The sequence below is a fragment of the Balaenoptera ricei genome, chromosome 16 (genome assembly GCF_028023285.1).
Source record: "Balaenoptera ricei isolate mBalRic1 chromosome 16, mBalRic1.hap2, whole genome shotgun sequence".
NCBI classification, from domain to species: Eukaryota; Metazoa; Chordata; class Mammalia; order Artiodactyla; family Balaenopteridae; genus Balaenoptera; species Balaenoptera ricei.
The window spans coordinates 46395954-46414346 of NC_082654.1; the positions used below are offsets into that span (position 1 = coordinate 46395954).

Consider the following 18393-nt stretch of genomic DNA (forward strand, 5'->3'; position numbering starts at 1 on the left):
TCCATGCTGGATGGCAGACAGCAAGCCCATTTCTTTCATCGGCTCCTATCAGAGCAAAGTCTTTGCCTTCATCTTGTTTTCCATAACTGCCTCTCAAACATTTATTGAACCTCAAATTTTAATATCCACTTGCTACTGCTTGATCTGGCCTATGATCCTATGTTTTTGAAGTCTAAATACATCAAGACCCATAAATTATTTGTATGTAATAGATGTAAGATTTGCATCACTGGAATTAGGCCTGAATTGGTTAAGCAAGTTTTAATTAGAACTTTAAAAAAACTTCTCCTGGGATGTGCAGAATATAGAAAGTAGGTGTTATCTAGCTCACAATTCCTGCAAGGTGTGAGTGGTGGTCATCCATCCTGCTCCAGGCCATGGCTGATTGATTCAAGGGAGAGGAGCCTGATTCAAGCCAGTCACATTCTCCCTTTTAGGACTATGAAAACCTGAGTGGAGAAAAAGGAGCCAGAAGGGGTTGGAGCACAGTTATCTTCGGACAGAACCCTAGACCAAAGGTCCACCTGCCCTTGTATCTGAGGCACCTTGCCTCCCCTCCGGGGTCCTCTCATTTCTGCCATATCTCTTCATTCTCACTCTAAGCCTCTGGACTCAAGAGTCTGAAGATTGCCACAGATCCCCTCTGCTGTTGGCCATGCTCGTTAGACATGTCCCCATATCTTATCCATGGCACAGCTGAGCCAAGCATCCCCAGAATCCAGATGTCCACACTCACTGTTTCAGGGTACTCAGGCCCCACCTTCACCCCTTTGTAGGTCACAAAACCCCAGTTATGGAAATAAAATGAAGATGGAGGTTTGTGGAGTGTCTGTCTTTCTGAAGTCCAACAAATTTGCTCACAGATCCTTCTGGTCGATTGAAGTAAAATATTATCCAGTGTGTTCAAAAATATACCTAAATGGTTTAGAATTTTTTTCTGGAACTAAGATGCATACACTCATTTAATAAATTTAGTAATTATTGTAATTTCAAGTTTGGTTTGTGTTATGATGGGAGGTAAATAAAATATGGAAACTGAGTCAGTCATGAGGAGTTTAAAATAGATACCACTTATCTACTTGTTAATTGATGGATTAAGTCTTTGATTTATTTAATGGTCATCCACTCAGTCAGTGAAACTTTATAGAGAACAACCTCATGGCAGGGCATGAGTTGGGGAAAACCAAAATAGGAGCAAGACATAGTGCCTGTTCCCAGGGAGCTCAATGGTGGGGAGTCAGTCCTAAAAACGTATATCAATATGTGTTGACAGCTGTGAGAAAAGACTTGTGGGCATGAGCCTGAAGAAGTCAATTGCATTTGATACAGGCATAACTGAAGGCAAGTGGACTAGCTAGAAATTTCTTGAAGCTATGCAGGTGGGAGATGGTGATCTAGACTACAGCAATAGATGGAAAGAGAAGTTGACAATCCCCAGAGATATTTAAGAAGTAGGAACTATGGAATTAGAGATTGGAAGGTGTGGGGGTAGACAGTGAGGGAGAGGGAACGTTATGGGTGCAACCCACATTGCTATTTTTGGAGGGCTTGGTAGATGGTGATGGAGATAGAGATAAAGAAAAAAGTTTATGTGAGAAAAAGGAATATGGGAAATAAGCAAAATGGGGACAGAGAGGTAGAAAAAAAACCTAGCAGAGTGTGGTATGAAGGATAAAGAGAGTGTTTGGATTAGAAGGGAGGACTCATTTCTGTTGAATGCTACTGAAATGTGAAGGATGATGTGTACCATGTTCTTAATTGATGAGTTCTGTTTTCTCTGAGCAGCAGCAGAGAAAGTGTTCTGATGAGAATGAATTTCAGAGGTTTGAGAACAGAATTTCTGGGCAACTTTCCAGCCTGATGTAGGAAGCAAGATGAGATAATTTATGTAATGTGTTTTGAATAGTGCCTGGCAAAGATTAAGCTCTCAATAAATGTTGGCAGCTATTATAATGGCACCAAATTGTTCAGCTTTATGGTTTTTCTCTAACAGTGATTAACACCTGGGATATAAGTACAGAAAAAGTTGGACAGATGCATTAATTCTGAGAGGGATTTTTCAAGAAGAGAGTTGGGAGGGCAAGGGAGTTGTGGAAATTGGCAAGCATGATAGAAATAGTGTTCTGTGGAATTTTAACTGGATTAAAAAAAAAAAGGAGGACAAGAGAAAGCTGCTGGGTAATGGGAACATAGACAGTTCCTGGGCCACAAAGTCTTCATGATGTTGCAACATTGGTGCAGTGGGAGTAACTGAATGAAAGGGACTGGAGGATGAAAGGTTGAGGAAGAGAGGGGGATTTCTAACTTCTGGACTTATGCATACAGCAGTAATCAGTGATGACAGCATTCAAGGAGGCAATGGAAGCAAGGTGATAGCGTGGAATGGAGGTGAAGGTCACTGGAAATGAGCTGATCAAAGGACTGAGAACTCTAGGTGTAGGGCTTGAATGTTAAAGTCACCAGAGTAGTGATAGGACTCGGAGGCAATGGAATGATCACAAGGCTGGAAGATGACAAAGGTTGTAGCTGGAAATGGGTGATGTAACTTAGCCTCATTTCCCCAGAAAGCAGAGCCTGAAACAGAGACTTGAGTGAAAATGCTTTATTGAATTCCAGGGGGTAGGAGTAAGGTCAGGAGGAGTGAGGCAAGGAATGAGAAAAAAACAAAAAGATTTATCATCGTGTTGTCCACTGCTACAGGCAACTGGATCCTTGATCCCAGGGGACAGTTTAAGGAGTCATGTGAAAGGAATATCAGAATCTTCTCTATGGAGGAGAAAGAGGGAAACATTTATGCATTGACTCCCATCCCCATTAGTCAAAGAACCCCCCCAATAGGGTGACCTCCCCCCCAAATTTCTGGGTTGAGCATCTCTGGATACTAAGCAGGTTACAGAGAAACACTGACAGGAAATGAGAGGCACACAGGAGTGATACTTCCGGGTTGTACCTGTGTGAAGGATGTTGGCTCCTACAGAACACTGGATGCTCCATAGTGGCTAGAACAGGAGGCAGGTGAGGCTGAGAGCATTTGAAGGGATGCCCAACAGGTGTCTGCTGCAGGCCACACTTGTACCAGTCATATCTGCTAAGGCCATCCATTCAGTGCCATCTGTCACAGAGTCAGCTTCAAGGTAGTAGCTGCTGCAATCTCTGCAAATATTTAATTAAATATTATTAGTGAAACAAGTCACTATTGCAGCTTGCTATGTGGCAATAACTAGTATTCAGTGACCATTCTTCCACCACCTAGTCTAGATTTCTCTCACCCTTGGCCAGCACTTGGGCTTGTCTAGGTCACTTTCTTGGTGTGGGAACTTTGATCTTCTTACCCAAAGCATCTAAGTCCTTGGTTGTCTTGCCTTTGTCAGCTGGCAGTTGCTGCAATTACCTGTTCACCATTCTCACCAGTATGGAAACCCCAAGAGATAAACCAATAAATCACCTGAGTTCTATATAGACCCCTCCCTGACTCCATTACACAGGAGAAACCCTAGCTCCTCAGAGCAATCAGGATCCAGGACCCCCACCACTAACTCCTCTCTTTTTTTTTTTTTTTTTTTTTAACCTACTGGTTCACTGGCATTAGTGGTCCAGAAGTGACCAGGTGAGAGTTCCTACTTCAAGTTGAACAGTCTGTTATGTTCACTTAGAGAGAAGCCTCTCCCCGACCATCACTCTTCCATCCCCTGAACCAGGGCCTCTGATCTGTCAAAGCCTAAGGTGGCAGTGACAGGAAGCACAAAATCCATAAGAGGGTCGAGGGGGTGATGGTGGGAGAGCCCAGTCTTATTTCTATACCTTGCTTGATTTCCCCCGTCTTCTAATCAGTTTCTTCATCAGCCACATGCGTTGCTTGCAGCGCTGCCTAGCAGGGGATTTTTTCCTTTATTCTTGTCCTCCTCTCGGGACCCATGAGTGGACCGAGAACAGCGGCAGTTTGCTTCAGCTGTGAGCACCACCTTAGGATGCGAGCTCAGGTGTGGGACCAGGCCTGGTTCTTCCCTCCTCTGGCAGCTGGCCACAGGGAAGCTCCATGAGTCCATAGGTGTGAGCTGAAGGCAGATGTCAGTGAAACAGCGGGGCAGACTTAGGAGACTGGGCCATCAGTTTACATAATGTTCTCTTCCCTTTGGGTCTGCATAGGCCAGATCTTGAACATGCCAGTTCCTTTGTGGCAAAAGATTGCTGCCTTGCCCACCCAAACTCATGATTACATCCAGCCCCAGCTGCATGGTAACTTGCCCTCCCCGGGCTAGGAGCTCATTTTTACCAGGGCCCGCTGACATGCCTGGAGCTGCTGTTCAAAGGGTGAGTAGCTTTCCGCCACAGAAGGGGAGGCCCTGCTTCAGCCTCCTAGGGGTCTGTGACCCAGCTCTGCTACTGGGGCTTTGCAGAGACGCTGCAGAGTCCTGTTCCCCCAGGTGCTGCATTGCCTGAGAGGCAGGGCACTTAGTGCGTAGCTGGACCTGTGGTAGAGCCTTTTCTTATCCTGAGCTCCACTCAGAATTGGCAGCCTACTGGGTCATCGGATAAGTGGGTCAAATCAGCACTTCCAAGTGTGGTCTATTTTGTTTCCAAAATCCATAAGGCCTGCTAAACACCATGTCCTGTCTTAGTGGCGGGGAGGTATAAGGTGCAACAATGTGCCCTTCGTCTGGAAGGAAATGGCCCAGCACGCCCCAGACCACTGGATGCTACGGCTTCGGCTTCGCCAGGGGGAGCAAAACCTTGCGGGATTTATCTCCTTTCTTTTGGCCCTACTGTGATTGCATCTAGAGTACAGTCGTGCTTTCAAATCAGAGAACTCTGCACTTCATGCCTCTAAAAGGTCAATCAAGCTGTGTTTACGGCATTAGCGTTCTCAAGGGCCAGTTCATTTATTTCCACCCGAAAAAATGGTGCAGTTAATATCTACCCTATATTCCTCACAGTTTTATAATGAAGGTTATATGAGATAATACACACAAAACACTAAACTGTAAAGCATTATTCAAATGTTAAATGTTATCATCCTGTTTAGTTGTCACACTGCTTTTTCTTCTTTCTTTTCTTTTTTTCTTTTTTCTTTTGTAGCTGAAGGTTGCGAGAGGAAAGAGGAATGAATTAGAGCTGCCACAATTAGGGCTTAGGGCAGTGGTGTTCAGAAATATCTTGGGAATTAAGCAAACGAGGGACTGCTCTTGTTTATGCAAATCTGTCCCCAGGATTCTTCCAAGTGCCAGCTGGTGACCTGGGATTGGGAACTGAAGGGTGAAATGGAGTATGTCCCAGGTCGATTTTTTTAAATTATACCTCTCTCATAGGGGGATACAACTAAGTTGTAACCAAAATCATCTTGAATAGAAAGTTGGCCAAGTGCTTTATGAACTCTACATACTGCATACACGGCTAGGCATTCTAAGGGCTGCAAGGGTCCAGGCTCCTGGTGGAGGCCTTTGAGAAGGAGGGCAAGGTCCAGACGCTTTCAGCACTGGCATGCTATTTCAGCCTGGGAGCTTGGCTTGGAGTCAGTCTGAATTTCCTAAAGTTTCATTTCTCTTTGTGTAGAAGGTGTGCCCCAAAGGAAGCAATCTGACTTGGGAGCAGATGGCCAGGTACATGGATTTCTGGGAATGATGGCTGGAGTCTCATGACAGGTTGATGACAGTGGCACAGGAACAGGCTCTGGGAGCAAACCTTGGGGATTTAGCTGCCGCAATGAGTTCCGTCTGGCCTCATTTGCACTGTTGCAAGGCTGCATCCAGCTTGAAGATGAGCAGGGGGCCAAGCTGCTCCCCTGCAATTCGGCTTTCTAGGAGCAAGAGTGTGCTGGAAATATGAGCCTTTCGCCTGTGTCCAGTTGAAGGAAATAACAAGAAATATAGCTTCATTGTGGACCTTGAACAAGCATGACTTGCGAGGAGCACTTTCAAAGCAACTTTTATTATCAGTGTGCTGATGTGTATTTTCTCCTGGTCCCTAGGTGAAAATTGAGCAGTCCCAGGGCCAGAGTTATTTATTGAAAAGAAAAATTTGAAATTAGACTAAATCAGATACTGAAGAAGAATACTAGGGTAATGTGGGAATATGAAAGGACACAGGTACACTCATACAGGTACATGAAACTGAAAATCCAGTGAGAGAGAACTGGGGACACAAAAGTCAAATATTCTTTCAACAGCCGGGTTTCGTGTGTTTGCGGTGCTGACATCTAGCCTGACCTGAATCAAAAACCCTCATTGGAAAGTGGTATAAGTCTTCATGAGCACTTAGCTCTCTGCAACTTTAGTGTAGTATATCTATCTATTTTTCCCAAAATTAATTTTCAGGCTTTTGGAGAAAATCGTGATACGTTAAAATAGTGAGGAAAAATAAATTTGTAAAAAGTTAGGAACAAATTTTATGGAGTATTATTGATTGCCTTTTTAAAGTTGACAACAATTCTAAAGCTGATATAACAAATGAAGCTTATTTAAATAAATCCAATAACATTATAAATATCTTAAGAAAAACAGTTTTATTTGTATCACGCTATAGTCTTAGTTTGCAAAGCCCCATGGTGCTAAGGATTTTTGATGCTGTCTCATTGGAAATATTGTTGTGTTGCACTGTAAGAGAAAAATATATAAGCTGTGAAATGAGAACTTCAAATATTTGTGAATGTTCCCAATACTTTCCTGAATTTTTGGGGATTACAATCTAAACAAGAAAACCCACAGGAATCATTTCACTTGTGAGCCTGCAGATAGCTCCCGTCTTCACCCTGTCATGCTGGCATTTCCTCAGAGACATGTGTGGTGTAAAGGCCAGCCCCAAAGGGTCTGAGTCGGATGGGCTGGCTGAGTCCCAAGATCTCCTTTTATTTGCTTTTGACCAAGGGATGTTATATTATCTTTACAAACCTGTATCTTCATTTGTAAAATGATGATAAAAACAGCACCTATTTCATAGGCCAATTAAATGACATAAGAAATATGAAGTGCTTATTAGCATAGAGCCTACAACTTTGAGGAGAGTTGATAAATGACACCTTTTTCTATTTTTATTATTACTATAAGAGACACTCATCAGAAGCTGAGTGAGTTGTACTAAATTGAAATGATAAAGCACCTATTTTCTGCAAACACTGTGGGAGGCTGGTCCCTCACAAGTCCCTCAAAGGAATAGAGGGATGTAGAGGAGCAGGGCGAGGACACTTTAGGAATAGAAAAGGCACTGGCACACACACATAGGGACGTGCATCAGCCGTCCATAAACACCCCTCACACACACATACACACAAACACACACTCTAGAGCAGAACCCTGCTCAACAGTATTTCATACGCTTTCCACATTTCCCAGGCTTCCTTGCAGTGAGTCAAATGTTCTGGACAACGAACTGTAAGCAGAGGTGACAAGGGTCTCTTCCGGGATGCTCAGGTCAGTGTGCCTCCTCTTTCCCTCCCGCTGGGGCTTTGGAGGCCACTGTCCTAGGTCATATAGCTCAAGATGGAGGGGTCTGCCTGGCCCACATCAAATACTGTCTGAGAAATAAACCTTTGTGTGTTAAGTGACTGAGATATTAGGGTTAGTTGTAGGAGCTAGCATCACTCACCCTGAGACACTGATTTATAACCTAAAAGGGCTGAGCTCTAGAATAGACTCTAGGTAGAGATAAGAACAGTATTCAATGGTTGCTCTTATTAGATAGCTCAGATATGGTTGACTTTAAATAAACATTGTGCCCATTAAGATGCAACCCTGGAAAGGTCTTGACAGTGAACTGTTGCCATATCTATCTAGCCTATATTTAGAGAAGCTGTTTTCACCCCATAGTGGTTTATGCTGTGTTGGAAATCTCTAGGAGCTGGACTATTTCCTCATCTCTTTCTGGCCCTCCTGATGATTGAGGCTAGTGCCCCTCCCTAATCCAGTCATCCAGAGCATGGGATGTGGCTTCTTGGAGGAAGACAGGGAGGGACCTGAGAAGGACTAAATGGGTCCCGGCCACAGGCAGAGAATATGCCAAGAGAGCTGGGGATGGGTAGGGCGTTGCTAGGCGGTCTATGGGAGACCAGTGGAAAATAGCAATCCGTGGGACCCAGGCTATGGTTGCTACCAATGGGGTCAAAAGGCTCCTAATGGTGATCGAGAACAGGGAAGAGGGAAGAAGAGACTGGTAGTCGCAACGTGGGCAAAGTGCTGGTTCAATGGTAACACTAGCCAATGTGTACCAAATGTCTGTTATATGCTAAGTATCTTAGGAGCACTGTCTTTTCTGATCTTCCCCACAAGCTTATGAAATAGGATTGATCACATTTTAATGGTGAAAATAATTGAGGCTCAAAGATGTTAAGTAATTTGCCTGAGATCACAGAAACATTAAATCTTGGGGCTGAGATTCAAAACCAGATTTCTCAGACTCAAAAGCCCTTCCTCTCCTCATTCTAGCTTATTTCCTCCCAAGAAGAAGAAAGACATGGGAAAAAAAAAGGTCATTACCTGTGTGACTTGGCAGGGCAGTGTGTTGGGGCCGGAGCCAGGAGGAAGAGGAAGCTGGGACTAGGTGTGGCAGAGGCAGGCAAGATCCAAGCCAGTGTCATTTCCAAGGGGAAATCTGTTCCAGTCATTGGGCAATAGCAGAAGTTTCCAGTAAATGCAGGTGAAATAGGAAGGTAATGATGTTTTTATTCAACCTGATCTGTCTGGCACTTTGCTGGAAGTTTAGGGCAGAGTCTAACCTCTTGAGAAGAGGTCTGGTCAGGACTGGGCAGGGCATCAGTGCTTCCACCTGGACTTCTGGGCAGAGCTGGTGGGTTTAAGCCTCCAAATACTTGGGCTTCGGTGTGCCTACAGCTTTGTGGAGAAAGTCAGTGACTGACATAGGTTCAGAGGTAACAAACTGCCCCATGATTCCAAGTTGCATGTTACATTTCACCCCATTTGAGGATCCAGTTCTGAATGGAATTTGGGCCATTAGAAGTGAGGACTGAGAATCTGCAAGGTCAGGAGGTTGGTTGTAAGGTCAGTGATATGGTTGTCAATATGCATGAAGATGAAGGTGAGCAGGTTCCCCAAACTTCAAGCCAGGCAGTTGATAGACAGCAGATCCCAAGAAGAGGGAGCCAGGAGGCAAAGCCTTAGATCTCCAGATACCCACTGTCGGGCTGTGATGTGAATCCCCAGGACATGGCCCTTTACTAGGAACCACAAACTAATGACTCTGGGGCTCTGTCCAGTGTAGTTTGGCCTGCACAGGGTTAAAAAGTAAATTGAAATGCCCTGGGTGGGGCCAGTGTTCTCCAGTTCTCCACAATTCCCACCAATCTCATCTGACATCTGGACAGCTTCATTCATGTGTCCACCCCTCTAGATCTTCGAGAACCATTGCAGGGAGTCCCTGCAGCCTTGCCTTTTGTTTTATGTAGATGCACTGGTCCAGCTTCAGACTTTCTGCTGCAGGACTGACAGTGAAGTGAGAGGCGGCTTCACCTTCCCTGCCTCCCCTCTGCAAGCATCTTCCCCAGGACAGGACACAGAAATGCCCCCAGCAGCCCCCCTCGCCCACATCCTGCTCAGTCTGGAAAAGGAGACCAGGGAGGAAGGAAGGAGAACATTTATTGAGAAATGTTAGCAAGACAAAGGTTGGAAGGGGGCAGCGAAGACCAAGGGAGAAAGAATGGCTTTCTCCTGGAAGTCCAAATGCAATGCTGATGTGTCAAGGTGCTTTTACACATGTATTTCCCAGGTTCTTGGGTTTTTAATCATAAGGTTTTTCTTGACCTGTTGAGTAAGGAAGGTTGATGGAACAGCCAAAAGAGTGATGCTTCATGTACCATTCTTCAAGGAGCTGGTAGTGGGGGTGCCTTTGACAGGTGTGTTCTGGGGTCTCCAGAGGAGGGGGAGCTGCAGGTTTAGGGAAACACCAAGAGTTGAGCAGAGTTGAATGAGTCAGAACTGAGAGGGTGATTGTTCTTCATTGTCCAGCCTGCCCCATCCCACAAGCTAGCACATGTGGCTATTGAAATTGAGAAGTGTGGCTGGTCCAAAGGGAGATGTGCTGTGAGTGAGTGTAAAATACACACCAGATATACACCAGATTTCAGAGAACCACTATGAAAAGAAAAGTGTTACCTATCTCATTAATAAGTTTTAGGTATGTTATATGTTGAAATGATAATATTTTTGACATATTAGGTTAAATTGTATTATTAAATCATTTTACCAGTTGTTTAGTTTTTTTTTTTTAATGTGGCTACTAGAAAATTTTAAATTACATATGTGGCTTGTATTACATTTCTGCTGGATAATGCTGGTCTAGGCTTTTCTTAAAGCTCCAGGAGCAAAATACAGGAACATACAATCTCACAGACACAGATACAACACACAGACACACACACAGACACACACACAGACACACACAGACACACACACACACACACAGACACACACACACTCTGTTGAGGGTTCCAGGCAACTCCAACAGTTGGAAGATAAGTCTGCTGAACTTTTCTCTTGAAACTGTGATCAATTCTCGAAAATAATGCAGACCCCTCCTCAGCCCTTGGCGACCCCCTGCTATTGATTAGTCTTCCTTTTTTCCCCTTGTCATCAGCCCCTCCACTCCTGCCATCTTTGCCTCCACCATACCCCACCTCAAACCCAGCTTAGGCTGTTTCCCACTTTTTTAAATGCCACCATAGATTCAGGGTGTGAGATGTGCTGGAGGGAAAAAAAAGTACTTACCCTTTGGGAATAAGAAGTCATTTTTCCCAGACTTTGGAAATTAACATAATGGGGCTTTTCTGCATTCCAGCTGCAACGTTGGATCTGGCAGGTTGGCTGTTCTCTGACATAATGCAAAACATAACTCAGTGGTCATTTCCATGTGTAAAAAGTTCAGCAGTATTGTTGGAACAATCATCATAAATCAGGAACAACTTTCTTTAGGGACTCTATTGCCACTTGATTTAGTATTTCCTGGCAACTTGCCTATCATGGAATGAAGCCATGATTGCTTCCTACACAAAATGTTATCTGCAAAACATCCCACCAGAAACCTATAGAAACAACACTGACCAGCTTGCAAGTTTTGATAATCTGTGACTGCTTTTTATATTGAGAATAAATTTGACAATGGGACTCATTGTTAAACTGGACAATATATTCCATGGAACAGCTTCCAAATTAAAATGGGGTTTATATGGCGTTTTACATACCATTTGTTCCAAAGGAAAGAAAATTGGACTCTTTCAGTTCCAGGAAGAAAATTCAGCAAAACATGTATACTGTGAAATAAGAGAAATTATCCTCAGCAACTTTCGTACTAACATGTTCAGTTATTATGAAAACAGGGAAATGTGAATCAGCTGTAGAGAGGAGGGGAGCGTGACAGCCTCATGTCCAAAATGTCCCAGAGCTTCTTTTAGACGAGCACTGTGAGGATGTGCAGTTCCTCACATGTAAAGGAGGAATTTACCCAGGAAGTACTAGGAGGAAAGGCTGGGAGATTCCCTCCAATGCCCCGTAGTAGTTTTACCGGGCAGTGTGCTGCGGGGGAGGGGCGGTGGGGAGAGTTAGGGACTCAGTAGATGGAAATCACGCTGTCAGTTCACAAACCCACGGTGGCTCTAACCCCCAGATGACACCTGTTGTGGACGATGAGCCCAGGTCAAGAACAGGAGTGACCCTCGGCCAGCACTCAGCAAAGAACAAGGACACTCCCAGAAAACACCTGACGCCCTCCGAAACTTAGGAAAGACACTGAGCAGAGATGAAGAGCTCCGTGCCGGGCCACCTCTGCTGGTTCACTCCTGAGCTGCCTAGCTCCCCAGGCCACTGAATCAGCAAAGCAAAACTTGAGTATTTAGTAAATCTAAACCTATATTTTCTTCCTTTCCCTTCCCTTGGGTCGGAACAATTCAGACTGGGATCTCAATTCCTGGTCCTGGACAAATATTATGCTCCCTTTGTAATGATGAGCACACAGAGAAAAATTGCCAGGCAAATGAAAAGACAGCAGAGTTCAACAGAAGGGACCACTCTGAGGAATCAGAGAAAATATTTTTCTATGAAATATAGTTTCTACAAGAGACGCGGGAAACACTCCTGCTTTTTGTTTCCAAAAAGCTTCAAACAGACATTTCTTCTATGAAATTTGAGCAGGGAACCATAAAGAGAAAAACAAACAGGTTATGGAAGCCAGCACGGAGATTTAAAAAAAAATGTTCATTTCAGATTGAAATGGAGGAAGTGAACAGCAAAATGGATCCTGCAGCAAACAGGTTTGATGGAGCAGAAGTCAACTTTTACATCACAAAACTCAGAGAAAAAAGACAAAGAGATAAAAAGAATGGGAGAATATATAAAAAGCATGGACAAGAGACATGTTTAATATGTAAACACTAGGAATTTCAGAAAAAGAACCAATAAAAATGGATCCATTATTAAAAAACAATTTGGGGGAAGTTTTCCTGAGCTAGAGAAAGTCTTGAGTTTTCTGAAAATCAGACAAAAATAATGAAAAAATTTTAATGCCTAGACTTAATCTTGATAATTTATTTTAATTTCAAGAATAAAAACAGATTCAGTGAGTATCCATGCAGATAAAGCTTGCCTCCCACTTCTCCTTAGCAACATGAAGAAGACAGAATTGTCTACAGAATTATGAGGAAAAAAGGATTGTGACCCAAATGGGATTGTCAGTTAAAATGTGTGTTGACAAGAAGTAAAAGCAAAGTAAATTCCTCATATTACATAAGGAATAATCAATTGACATTGCTCTATTTTTGATAATGAAATTAGAGAAAATAGATATCAGTACATTTTAATTTAATGTCACTACTAATAGGATAAAAATAGTAGATATGACTTCCAAAATCACGGGAAAAGTCAAGTTAAAAAAGATAACTGTAGTCTATAAAAAGGTATAACTGATTCACTTTGCTGTACAGCAGACACTAACACAACATTGTAAAGCAACTATACTCCAATAAAAATTTGTTTAAAAAGGTCCATTAAAAAGAACCATAAAACAACAAAACCCATAAAACCATGTTTTATAGTAGAAATAAAACTAAACATATAAATCTTGTTAATAAAATGATCAGGATAAACTCTCATTTTGAATCACAGACTTTTATATTGGGTTAAAACTAAATATTGTATTAGTGTACCCAGTCAATCCAAAAATAATAAAAATAAGGCAATGGGCAAAGACATAAAAAGATGAATCCAAACAAAAGCAGGGCAAGAGACTTCCGCGGTCGCCGGCGTTCCGGAGCCCAGACGCAGCCTCTGAGTCACTCGGCACCTTTTGTTCGGTCAGTGGCGTGAGGGTCTCGCCTCGGCGTGTCGTCCGCGCCGCTCAGCCCGTGTACGCCGGTGCGCTAGCCCGGGCGGCCGGCCTGCGGAGCTCCCGCCCGTGTCCCCCGGCTGGTCCGGGGGTCCGGACACCGCCTCGACTGCGGCTCCGCCGGACGCGCGGACTGGACCGCAGCCCTCACTCCGAGCGGACGGAGTCATGAGGCGCCTGCCGTACTTAATGCCGCGGCCAGGTGGTGCGGAGCTTCGGTCGCGGCTCCAAGCAGCTGGGCATCCCTACAGCTAACTTTCCTGAACAAGTAGTAGATAATCTTCCAGCTGATGCATCCACTGGCATATATTATGGTTGGGCCAGTGTTGGAAGTGGAGACGTCCATAAGATGGTGGTGAGCATAGGATGGAACCCATACTGCAAGAATACAAAAAAGTCCATGGAAACTCATAACATGAATGCTTTCAAAGAGGACTTCTATGGGGAAATTCTCAATGTGGCCATCGTTGGCTACCTCAGACCAGAAGAGAACTTTGATTCTTTAGAGTCACTTATTTCAGCAATTCAAGGTGATATTGAGGAAGCTAAGAAAAGACTAGATTTACCAGAACATTTGAAACTCAGAGAAGACAATTTCTTCCAGGTTCCTAAAAGTAAAATAATGAATGGCCACTGATGGAAAAGCATCTTATTTATTCATTCACTGTTTTCTAATATTTTACTGCTCATAACTCTACAGTCTCATCTTGGTTATATTTTAAAAATCAAACATTTTCCTACAGCTGTGAATTAAACAGTACAATGTAGTTACCATATTATGTTCCAGCTGTTCAATTAAACCCATCATATTACAGTACTAAAAAGGTTCATTTTAAAAATCAAGATTCTTTTTTACGTAATATGTTGATTAAAATGGACCACTGGAAACGTCTTAAGTGTTTTATAATGGAAATGAAATATATATAAATACGGGTAACAGGCAAGTCACTAGTTTGAGATGAGAACTATAATTCTCATGGTAAAATTTCAGCATGCACGTACGTGTATAGCATGCTCTGCTAATCAGAAGGCTCATAAAAGTAACTATATTAAGCAGAGGGTTGACAGTTTATTACAAACCTAAGGGGAAAAATCCAGACTTCGTATTTTTTGTATTTTGTGCGTTTATGTATTATTATAGACATGAAAACTTGTGAAATTTCATTTTAATTAGTCATTTCCTTTAAGGGCTCAAATCATTGTACTGTGTTCCATTTTTTTTTTACAGCTGCCTCAGTTCTAATTGGTCTAGACTCTCTCCCTATTATTTTTTGTTTTTCTTTTAAAACAGTAAAATGAGTGTTTTTCGAATCTCTAGGTCTCATTTTTGTGTTGTATAACACTTCTCTCTTTTTAAGAGTACATATTCTTCAACATTTTTCTTAACCTTTGTTTCCTGTAAACAATTGTCAGTGTCAGTTTTTCCATTTAGAATATCCAACTCTACATTTACAAAATGTAGAGTTTCATCTGCGATCTGCCATCCCATCCCTTCACTATATGAACAGTGACTAAGCTCATATCTCTTGCATTTTAGAAAAAACACCCAAAACTTCATCTGTAGGTTTCCTCAAAGTTTAAACGAACACCTAGCAGTTCATTTATATATACCAGTTTCTTAAACAACACAAAATATTTGTTCCCCCCCATCAGGCCCTGGGAAACTATTTAAGAACCAACTAAACTATGAAATACAAAGTTATTTGTTTTTAATGTGATTATATGTTCCTGAGCAAATGCAAACAGTTGTAGTTGTGTGTGCACAATGTAATTTAAGGCTAAAGAGTGCTATCTAGAAAGTAATTTTAAAGATAACTCATTATAAAACCATTTTCCCCTAATCTGCATAAATGAGAGAACTGATTTTAACAAAACTGTTTATATAATATTTAGAAAAACATCTAAAGCTAATGTTGGAGAAGGGAGAAGCAGGAATAAATTCAGTTGGATTGTTTTGACTTTTTGGTGTATGAATTTATGGCAAACAATGTAGTATGTGTCTTTTTCATTTCTTCTTTATAGAAATACTTAGAAAATGTAATTTAATGTTAGAAATCCTATACTTGAAAGAAGCCTCAATTATCACTGGTTCTATGAAACAAGGTTAAAAACAAACATGGAAAATGTAAAAAAGATTTGTGTTTGAGTAGCTTGCGACTGATTGTGTCCTCATTAAGTGTGAAAATTCTTTGATATTGTCATCTTACATTTTGTTAAATAACTATTGCTTTTGAAAAATCTATATTGTGTTGTTGTTTAGGAGTTAGTTAATAGTGTCTACATTTTTTTAAGTTTTATATTAAGTATTTATATATTATAAGAAATTGCAGTGGGACCATTTTCGACTAGTCACTGTTTTCAGGCCTTGAAATAAATCTTGACCAAGTGATGTTTCTTCTTAAAAAAGAAGGCAAGAGTGGAACATGAATAGGAGACAAGGTGGAACCCAAGGCTGACACAGTCAATATGATAAATAGTGTTAATTTATTCCACTAAAAGAAAAAAAATCCGCAATGAAGATATAACAGGTTATACTCTTCTATGCTGAATGTAAAAACATTAAATGTAGTAAACAAAAGTTTCTAGCAATACAACAAGAGGAAGAGAAGTGCTGTTGTAGTAGGTGATGTTGACACACTCTGTTGGGACAAATCTAGTGGATAAAAATGAGTAAGTGTGTAGAGGGTTCAAACAATGTAACTTATTTGTGTCCCTAAAATGGAGAAGGTACAACTTTTCAAAATGTACTTAGAACATTTCTACAATTTCATCACAAAGAATATCTTAGTAGATTCTAGCAATTAAAATTCCACCAGTGGACCAGCAGTCCACGAGTTTTTGGTTGTGTTGTAGACCACTCAGTGCTTTTGGCAGATCCGCATGATGATGGTCGTTGTCATCATAAAATATTCACTGAGAGCCTGTGATGAGCACATCCCCCTGCATGTGCCGTAGACAGGAGGTCAGGAGATTCCATAGCCATGCATTAAAAAGGAGAAGAAGAGAAACGAGGCTTTGATCCGTTGTGAATGACTCCCAAGCTCTGATTCTTCATCTAGATGGCAACTGTTGACCCCTCGGTCAGTGATGGAATTAAAATCTAGTTAGTGTCCATGGAGCAAATAGATTCCATTTCCAACATGAGGACAGCGACCTTTTACTCATTCTCACTCCTGCCTTGGATTTCAGACTTACACACTTAAGAGGACTGCCGTCGTGGAACGAGAATAACTCACTCTAGAAGGGCTGTGTTTTGGGAAAAGCGAATTTTATTACGGAGCCTAAAGTGCTCTGGCAGTATAAACTGTGTAACTCAGGAAGGCATGTCTCATTTTGAGAAACATTGCAGGAGCACATGTGATCCTTTATAGAGTGATTATAAAGTGATTTATAAAGTGATTCTTCACTGCACAAACTAACTCAGGGACCTTAAATACTGAACACTCTTAGTGTGTTGCAAACTAGATTAGGGTTCCACATGACTTTTCTGGAATGCATTTATTGCAGAAGGCACAGCCATTGTGCACCTAGGAAGGAAAATCATTGAAGCTCTCCATGGCCAGCTGGAGTGTAAAATGAAGAGACCATGTGTGGTCTGGACAGGAGTGATCTGTGCCTAAAACTAGGTCACCTGGTGCAAGGTGAGTAGATTGTTTTCAGTAAGCAGATAATTAAGAAAAAGCATGGGCATGTGCTCCAGCGTGCTGTGTGGGCTCCATTCTAACCAGCGACTCGGCAGTGACTTTGTGTTTTTAAGGAGATGAACTCCCTGGTATCCTCATCCAGGTGAGTTGAAAGTGATCTAGAAGAAAAGCTCCCCAGGGTCCCTGAGGTTGCCAGAGCCCTGCTTGCCCTGTCCTGGGTCACCCTGCGTGTCAGGGAATGGAGTTGAGATCATATACTCTCTGTCTGAGACGTGCACGCCTATTTACATACATATACAATCTCCTTGAGAGCTCCTTTGAATTCAGACACATCAGTTATTTGCAACTGCATGATTTCATTCCACACGGTGGTGATATTTTTTTCTCCAAATATGGACTCCTGAGGTGGTAATAAATAATGCAGTCTGGGCGTAGGAAATGGAGTATCCTTCCCCCAGGGTTATTCCAGGGAAGCAGGGACGGAAGCGGGCCTTGCTATTTCAGGAAAGCTGGTGGAGGTTGGATTGGAGGGCTGGTAGCTGGGCGGCAGCTGTCCTCAATCTTGTGGCTTTAACAGAGGGGAGCTGCCACATTTACATTGTTTAAACACTTAACTAAATTCTAAATTAGCTATGAAAAGAAGGATGGGAGGAGCCCCGCTTAGTGGGGGAATTCAGGCCTTCTGGCTTCACACACTTTACACACACACACACACATGCACACACACACACACACACACACACACACACACACTGATTTTCCCCAAGAGTCTGCCAGGGGGTACTGGAGAGAAATTGTGTGCCCCTTGTAGCAAGATTAACACGACAAAAACAGTGACAATGCGAGCGTTAGGAAGCTGTGCCTGGAGCATCTGGTCAGGGTTGCAGGGCTCTGGGCCTACACGCTGGGCTGACAGTCTAAGTTAGACGCTGGATCAGCAGACTGAGGACTAGTCTAGGGCAGTGGATCCAAAAACTAAGGATGAGAACCCAGAGGCTTCAGTTCTGAGGACAGGAAACACTGCATGAAGGCAAGTGCTGTAGGCCTGGCTCTCTGAGTCCCTTTGAAATCATCTCTGGTGGTCTACTGGATTTTCAGTTTAGTGACTGTTGGTTAGGGGACAATTACATCTAAGAATGTTAAATATTGGCTCTTTGTCAAGTTGGTGTTTCCTCTAGTGGATGACCACAGCGCTCTGTCATTGAATTTATCCTCTTTAACATTCAGTCAGTGAGTTGAGTGACACCATGGAAGACATTTATCTAACATTCTAATAACTTAAAACATGAAAGCATATACAATGGAAAACAGAATCATGATTTGAAATAAATTTGAAAAATGGTAAATTGAGCCAAGACCAACTAGGTGAAGCTTCTTAGGAGTACACGGAAGATTCTAAAATTAGATTCCAGAAATCCATTTCATAAGCATA

At 42.4% G+C, this 18393-nt stretch overlaps 1 pseudogene; it reads left to right on the plus strand.

Annotated features, from left to right (window-relative positions):
* The first annotated feature begins 9008 nt into the window (after window positions 1-9008).
* Window positions 9009-13954, plus strand: LOC132350431 (riboflavin kinase-like; annotated as a pseudogene).
* The last annotated feature ends 4439 nt before the right edge of the window (window positions 13955-18393 follow it).